This window comes from Lontra canadensis, unplaced genomic scaffold (genome assembly GCF_010015895.1).
Source record: "Lontra canadensis isolate GAN:19392208 unplaced genomic scaffold, GSC_riverotter_1.0 scaffold29, whole genome shotgun sequence".
Lineage (NCBI taxonomy): Eukaryota > Metazoa > Chordata > Mammalia > Carnivora > Mustelidae > Lontra > Lontra canadensis.
In genome coordinates this window covers 21315701-21324185 of record NW_022631023.1, presented here as the reverse complement: position 1 = coordinate 21324185, position 8485 = coordinate 21315701, and the positions used below count along the sequence as shown (strand labels likewise).

Sequence of the window (8485 nt, the reverse complement as noted above, 5' to 3'; positions counted from 1 at the left end):
ATAAAGGAACACTTGAATATACATATAATGAAATAATGAAATGCTATGTGGCCATAAAATAATGAAAGCATGAATATGTTAGTAATATATTATAAATGTTAGTAAATATCTCTATTAATTTTATCTGATATAATAAGGTGAATAGGATAATTTGTTTTAGAATTTTCTAATGTTAAATGTGAATGTCCTTTTATATATTAAATTAAGTTTTGAATTTGAAATTATCTTCAAGCTCCTTTTCATTATTGTTATTTTACTCAATATTCATTAATATATCTAAGAATATACAAACTGATCATGTTTAACTGTTTCTTTCAAATCTTGAAATAATTTATTTTTTCTATCAATACTGAAAATAAAAATAAGAATACTACTGTTTAAAATTAATAGTTAATATACTGTGTGACAGATTTCTGCTCCTTGTTTAGGAAACATTAGTTTACAAGGCCTTTTATCTTACCTACTAAAGCTTATTACAGTTAATGGCAAAAGATTTGAAGGGCGATCTAAATAGTTATTAGAGAAAATATTTAAGTCAATCGAGCGAGTGAAAATTTGCACACAGAAGAGAATTATCTCAATTTTCTCATGTCAAATTTCAGAATTAATACAGTTTGTGAAAAAAAATTAATTTATTAATAATTTTAAGTAGAACATTTAATAAAACACTAACATGTAACATTCAATAAAGCATGGACGTATGTATTCAAACAAATATGTCTTCATATTCAGTGGATTTCTTTTAACACAACATAAACTGTTTTATTGGTATTACAGTGTAGTTTTGATACAAGCTAAATATAAACACAATCATTAGTTATTCAGTCACTTATCCTATGAAACAATATGCCAAGATCAAGCTTAAAGCACTTTTAAAAATGAAAATATCTAAAACACCTTCCTCAATTAACTCCAAGAACAACATACACAAATGAAAAAATTTGAACTTGCCCATAATCACATCAAATGTTGAGGGGCTGACTGAATAGTAAAAAATGATGCTAAGTTTAAAATTAGCTCCAGGTTTTTAAAAGCATTTCCCACATCCACTATCTTTGTATTCTGCACTGAGTTCCAAGGTAAAGACCGCTTCCCACTCTCTGTATCACCAGAGGCTATGAGTTCCTTGGCTGACGTTCACAGACCTTTTTGTCCTCTTTCCTCATAGGTCCTCAGTTTTTTAGAAGGAGACGTATGGATGGGTTTCCATGGAATGGATTATAAAATACTGGCTCTCGATTAAAATTCTGTGTTTTCCATTGGCATAACCATAGCTCTCTGCAGCGAGACAAGGTTTATTTTTTGAATTTTCCAACCACTCCTTAAATTTTTTCTATTTCCCTTTTTCCCTGTAATTCACCTTACCATTATTTTTCTTTTCCCTTTTCTTCTTATCACATTTTCCAACATTTTTTCTTTAACCATTCTTGATATTTTTCTTTTGCCTTTTTTTGCAGATTTCCTTCACCAGTTCCTCTATTGTGTTTTCTTCCATTTCTTTATTAATTTTTGTTCCCTTTTTCTTTTCTGTTCATTCTTTTTCTGAACCCATTCCTTGTACTTTTCTTTAGCAATTACCTTTCTTTCTTTTTTTTTTTTTCATATTCTTCTATTTCTTTACTATTTCCTAGTTGTTGTTTTAATTCTTCCAGAGTTTTCTGTTGCAGACAGTTACATCCTTTTTCTTTGCCAACAAACCGCACTTCCCATGGCGTTAGGCAGCTTTTTGGTAGGTGCACCTGTTTCTGTTCTTGGTTACCTTCTGATTCAACCACACTGGAGCAATTCTGTACCTCCACTGCTCTCAGGCTCGCCACCTTAGCCTCTGAATCATGAGCATCTTCATCCACATCTTCCTCAGCCTCCCCTGGCCATTGCTGTAGTCAAACAAGATGCTCTAGTGGCTGAGGGGAGACAGTATCCACAGGTGGATTTGCTGTAGCTCAACAACAGCGACCACAACCAGACTGTCACCATTGCCAGCCCCTGCCTTTGGGTGCCTGCCATGAGGACCTGGACGTGCAGTCACCAAGGACAGACAGCACATAAGATGGAAGCAAATCAGCCTCCCATGGCTGGGCAGCCCACATTGGGCCCATCAAGTTCAAACCTATTGAGAGGCAGTGGGACAATGGTTTCTTAGTTAGAGTGATAAGTAGATTTTTCACAATCATGGCTAAATGGAATTGTCACCACAATTGTCATCTAAATGAATAACTTTACCTTGAAGTTGTTATTTTGATGCCTATTTTCCCCTCAAGATTTTTCCAAAAACCTATTATAAACTGGACAACATCTCGTGAAGAAAGAATTAAAATTGGAAACTTTCTTTTGTATCTATAAGTTATCATATATACAACAAATGTGAAAAAAAAAACTCATTGAATCAGTGCATTGTAATTAAAATCATCTATAATCTCTCCTGTATACTATGAATGAGGTCTCAAGACGTATAGGTAAGAAAGCCCAGTTTTACAAAGACTGCTTTAATATTGACTTGTGTCTTGTGTAACATTGGAAAGATATAATCATTGTACATCTTAGTTTTTTAAAATCTGAGTTTCTGATACTTTATTTATAAATTGTATGCATGTCTTTGTTCTTTTATTTTTCTATTGTTTTTTTCTGCATAATATAATTCTACCACTTCCTTTTTAATTTACTTTGTTGTGTTTGAACATACACTTTATATTTTATTTTTGGCCCTTATCCTTCTCTTTTTCATTTGAATACCTAAAATTCATATTTTGTGAAACTTATGAATTCCAATTTTTATTTTGTTGCCAAACAAAATTTGGTTTTATTTCCCTCTATTTTCCCATTGCTTAGTTCTCACTTTCAGTATAGATCATCTAAAATTTTAAGTCAAAATTAGAATTTATAATAATATTGCAATATCAACTTTTGATAGTAATTATTATTTTTTTATTTTTTTTCTAAAGATTTTTATTTATTTACTTGACAGGCAGAGATCACAAATAGGCAGAGGAGATAGGCAGAGAGAGGAGGAAGCAGGCTCCCCGTCAAGCAGAGAGCCCGATGTGGGGCTCGAATTCAGGGCCCTGGGACCACGACCCGAGCCGAAGGCAGAGGCTTTAACCCACTGAGCCACCCAGGCACCCCGATAGTAATTATTATTTACATTTAATAAAACTTGATAAGATACATTTCAATATTGGTCTTACATTCTAACACTACCTTTATGGATTTGTTATCATTCTTGTTTTCCTGGTTGCTGCTTAATTTTTTTTAATTTGTGTAAGTGTTAGTTATAATCTAACTTATTGCATCGTAAAAATTATTTATTTAGTACAAATAAGAAGACAGTGGTAAAATCTCATTACCTAAGGGGAAGAAAGAAAACCTCAAATACATAAGGAAAAGACAATTATATAATACAGTTCATGGGGCATTCCATCAAGAATAAAAGATATAGAAGACAGCATAGCAATTATTTCAGTGCTGAGGGAAGTAATTTTGAATGTAGTACTAGACATGCAATCAAATGTTCATTCATATCGGAAGAAAACAATGTAATTTTTATAACATAAGACATTCCATCAAGGGAAAGAAATTTTGGCATTTGATTTGATGATGTTGAGAGAAGCCATGGCTAATTTTAAGGATATCTATATAAAGTTTATTTTTCATAAATGAGTAAGTCAATATTTTTATGCCATACTTCTTCCCTTTGCTACTTTTCTATGTTCCCTGAAACCCCAGAGCAAAAATCATTGCATTAAGTAGTAAAGCTAATAAAAATAACTAAAATATCGTGTCATGTATAAAAATTTTCCAAATAAAATTTCCAAGTAGGAAGACTAAACTAAGTCACCAAGCCCACAGATGAGCTAAAATCTCAGAAGAAATTATTTAAAAATTGCCAAATAAAAGATAAATACACCCCATAACAGAAGCAATTTGGCTAATGATGAATATCAGTTTATCAATTATTATTATTACTAATTTATGGAAACTAAATCATAACCCACAAGTTACTTCTGGTTTTGATCTTTCATCATTATTATCTGGTGATAATAACAAGAATCAATACAAATTTCAAGAATTAATACAAATCAATAAAAATGCAATATTTAAATTGAAAACTTTTTCTGTATGATAGGACTACATAGTTAATTAACATTATGTATATATATTCACTCATGATGTGATAGTGTTATATTTAGAAATCTGATATAAAAATACCTTACTCTCCAGTGACTATTCTAGTTGCTGAGTAATATTACACACACACACACACACACACACACACACACACAAGTGCTTCTAATTTATTAAAGTTTTTTTATCTAGTTGAGAAGAACAAATTTTGATTAGGAAAAACATGAGTAGTGTCGGTGAAGAAAGAATTGTTGCATATCTAGAAAAAAATCCTATAAATTAATAAATTAATGTTTAAGTAATTAAATAGGAAAATAGAATTGTTTTAAGAATTTTTTTAACATTGGAATTGAAGAAATGAGATCAAAAACATTTTATCTTGATGAAGTCCCCAAAGTTCATTTTGCCTTTGGAGAAATATCTTGAAAGAAGTTGCTGTGGCCAAGATTGAAGAGGTTACTGCCTATGTTCTCCTCTAGGATTCTGATGATTCCTGTCTCAATTTGAGATCTTTTATCCATTTCAAGTTTATCTTTGTGTGTGGTGTAAGAGAATGGATGAGTTTCATTCTTCTGGTCATAGCTGTCCAATTTTCCCAGCACCATTTATTGAAGAAACTGTCTTTTTTTCACTATATATATTTTTTCTGCTTTGTTGAAGATTATTTGACCATAGAGTTGAGGGTCCATATCTGGGCTCTCTACTCTGTTCCACTGGTCTATGTGTCTGTTTTTGTGCCAGTACCATGCTGTCTTGGTGATCACAGCTTTGTACTAAAGCTTGAAATCAGGCAACGTGATGCCCCTAGTTTTGTTTTTCTTCTTCAACATTTCCTTAACAACTTGGGGTCTCTTCTGGTTCCATACAAATTTTAGGATTGTTTGTTCTAGCTCTTTGAAAAATGCTGGTGGAATTTTGATGGTGATGACATTGAACGTATAGATGGTTCTAGGCAGGACAGACATTATAACAATGTTTGTTCTTCAGATCCATGAGCATGGGATGGTCTTCCACCTTTTTGTGTCTTCTTCAATTTCTTTCATGAGTGCTCTGCAGTTCTTGGAGTACAGATCCTTTACCTCTTTGGTTAGGTTTACTCCCAGTTATCTGATGGTTCTTGGTGCTACAGTAAATGGAATCAATTGTCTAATTTCCCCTTCTGTATTTTCATTGTTAGTGTATAAGAAAGTACATTGACTTTGTATCCTGCCACATTACTGAACTGCTGTATGAGTTCTAGTAGTTTGGGGGTGGAGTCTTTTGGGTTTTCCATAAAAAAATATCATGTCATCTGCAAAGAGAGTTTTACTTCTTTGCTAATTTGAATACATTTTATTTCTTTTTGTTGTCTGATTGCTGTTTCTAGTACTATGTTGAATAACAGTGGTGAGAGTGAACATCCTTGTCTCATTCCTGATCTCAAAGGGAAGGCTGTCAGCTTTTCCCCATTGAGAATGATATTTGCTGTGGGTTTTTCATAGATAGATTTTATGAAGTTAAGGAATGTTCCCTGTATCCTTATACTTTGAATCGTTTTAATATGGAATGGATGCTGTATCTTGTCAGTTGGTTTTTCTGCAGCAATTGAGAGGACCATGTGTTTTTTCTCTCTTCTCTTAATGATTTGCTTAATCTCATTGATTGATTTGTGAATATTGAACCACCCTTGCATCCCATGGACAAATCTTACCTGGTCATGGTAGATAATCTTTTTTAATGTACTGCTGGATCCTATTAGCTAGGATCTTGTTGAGAATCTTGGCATCCATATTCATTGTGCGTATTGGTCTGAAATTCTCCTTTTTGGTGGGGTTTTTGCCTGGATTGGGGATCAGGGTAATGCTGGCTTCATAAAAAGAGTCTGGAAGTTTTCCCTCTGTTTCTATCTTTTGAAACAGCTTCAGGAGAATAGGTATTATTTCTTCTTTGAATGTTTGGTAGAATTCTCCTGGGAATCCATCAGGTCCTGGGCTCTTGTTTTTTGGGAGGTTTTTGATCACTGCTTCAATCTCGTTACTAGATACTGGTCTATTCAGGTTGTCAATTTCTTCCTGATTCAGTTTTGGAAGTTTTATAAATTTCCAGGAATGCATCCATTTCATCTAGGTTGCCTAACTTATTGGCATATAACAGTTAATAATAATTTCTGATGTTTGTTTCAATTTCCTTGGTGTTAGTCATGATCTCTCCCTTTTCATTCATAATTTCATTAATTTGAGTCCTCTCTCTTTTCTTTAGGATTAGTTTGGCCAAGGGTTTATTGATCTTATTGATTCTTTCAAAAAAAAGTTTCTGGTTTCATTGATGTGTTCTACTAGTTTCTATCTCATTGCTCTCTGCTCTAATCTTGATTATTTCCCTTCTTGTGTGTGTGTTTTGTTGGCTTATTTTGTTGTTAATTCTTCAGTTCCTTAAGGTGTAAAGACAGTTGGTGTATTCTGGATTTTTTTCTTTTCTTTTTTTGAGGGAGGATTGGATGGCTATGGATTTTCCCCTTAGAGCCAACTTTGTCGTATCCATTGGTTTTGGACCAAAGTGTCTTCACTCTCATTGGCTTCTGTAATTTGCTTAAGTTTTTCTTTGATTTCCTGGTTAATCCAAACACTCTTAAGCAGGGTGGTCTTTAGCTTCCAAGTGTTTGAATTCCTTCCAAACTTTTTCTTGTGGTTGAGTTCCAGTTTCAAAGCATTGTGGTCTGAGACTATGCAGGGAATAATCTCAATCTTTGGTGTCAGTTGAGCCCTGATTTGTGACCCAGTATGTGGTCTGTTCTGGAGAAAGTTCCATGTGAGCTCGAGAAAAATGAGTATTCTGTTGTTTTAGGGTGGAATGTTCTGTGTATATCTACAAGGTTCATCTGGTCCAATGTGTCATTCAATGCTCTTGTTTCTTTATTGAGTTTTTGCTTTGATGATCTGTCTATTACTGAGAATGGCATGTTAAGATCTCCAACTATTAATATATTCATATCAATATGGCCCTTTATCTTGATTAAAATTTGTCTTATGTAGTTGGCTCCTACTGTATTAGGGGCGTAAATATTTACAACTTGTAGATCTTCATGGTGGATAGACTCTTTAAGAATGATGTAGTGTCCTTCTTTATCTCTGACTACAGTCTTTACTTTAAAATCTAATTTATCTGATATGAGAATAGCTACCCCACCTTTCTTTTGAGGCCATTTGGCATGAAAGATACTTCTCCATCTCTTCACTTTCAGTTTGGATGCATCCTTATGTTCCAAATGGGTCTCTTGCAGACAACATATGAATGGGTCCTATAGTTTTATCCAATCTGCAACCCTGTGCTGTTTTATGGGAGCTTTTAGGCTGTTTGTGAGTGATTATTGAAAGATACATGTTTTTCTTTTCTTTTCTTTCTTTCTTTCTTTCTTTCTTTCTTTCTTTTTAGATTTTATTTGTTTATTTGACAGACAGAGATCACAAGTAGGCAGAGAGGCAGGCAGAGGGAGAGGAGAAAGCAGGCTCCCTGCTGAGCAGAGATCCTGATGTGGGGCTTGATCCCAGGACCCAGGGTTCATGACCTGAGCTGAAGGCAGAGGCTTTAACCCTCTGAGCCATCCAGGTGCCCCTGAAAGATACATTTTTATTGACATCATGTTGCCTGTGAAGTCCTTGTTTCCATAGATGGTCTCTGAAAATTTCAGTTCTATGAAACTCTTGGGTTCTTTCTTCTTATCCCCCATCCCCACAAATATTTTTGTAGTGCTGGCTTGGTGGTCACATACTTTTTTAAACCTTGCCAGTTTTGGAAGCTGGCAAGTTTTGGAAGTTTATCTCTCCATCCACTTTGAATGTCAGGATGAATGCTGGATAAAGTATTCTTGGCTGCATGTTGTTTTCATGTAATGCCCTGGATATGTCTTGCCAGCTGTTTTTGGCTTGCCAGGTTTCTGTGGACAGTCTGATGTTATTCTGATGGACCTTCCTCTATACTAAGGAATTTCTTCCCCCTTACTGTTCTCAATAGCTCTTGTCTAAAATTATGATTCATCAGTCTTGCAATCAAGAGCCTCGGGGTCTTTCTAGATTTGTTCATCTCAGGGGGTGTTCCTTCTACCTGTAGGACATGAATGCTTGTTCCATTCCCCATATTGGTTCATATAGAATTTGTTCAACTATATCTTCTAGTCTTCTTTCTTCCTCCTCTCCTCCAGGGATCCCAATAATTCTGACATTGGAACATTTCATGGCGTCATTTATTTCCCCAATTCTGTTTTCACGGTTTTTAAGCCTTTTGTTCCAGGCCTCCTCCTGATCCTTTTTCTCTATCAGTTTGTCCTCTAGATCACTAATTTTGTCTTCTGCCTTGGTTACCCTAACTGTTAGCATATTTAGATTAG

At 34.4% G+C, this 8485-nt stretch overlaps 1 pseudogene; it reads right to left on the bottom strand.

The window, feature by feature from the left end:
* Window positions 1-1180: 1180 nt before the first annotated feature.
* On the bottom strand, window positions 1181-8235 carry LOC116872365 (annotated as a pseudogene).
* Window positions 8236-8485: the final 250 nt, after the last annotated feature.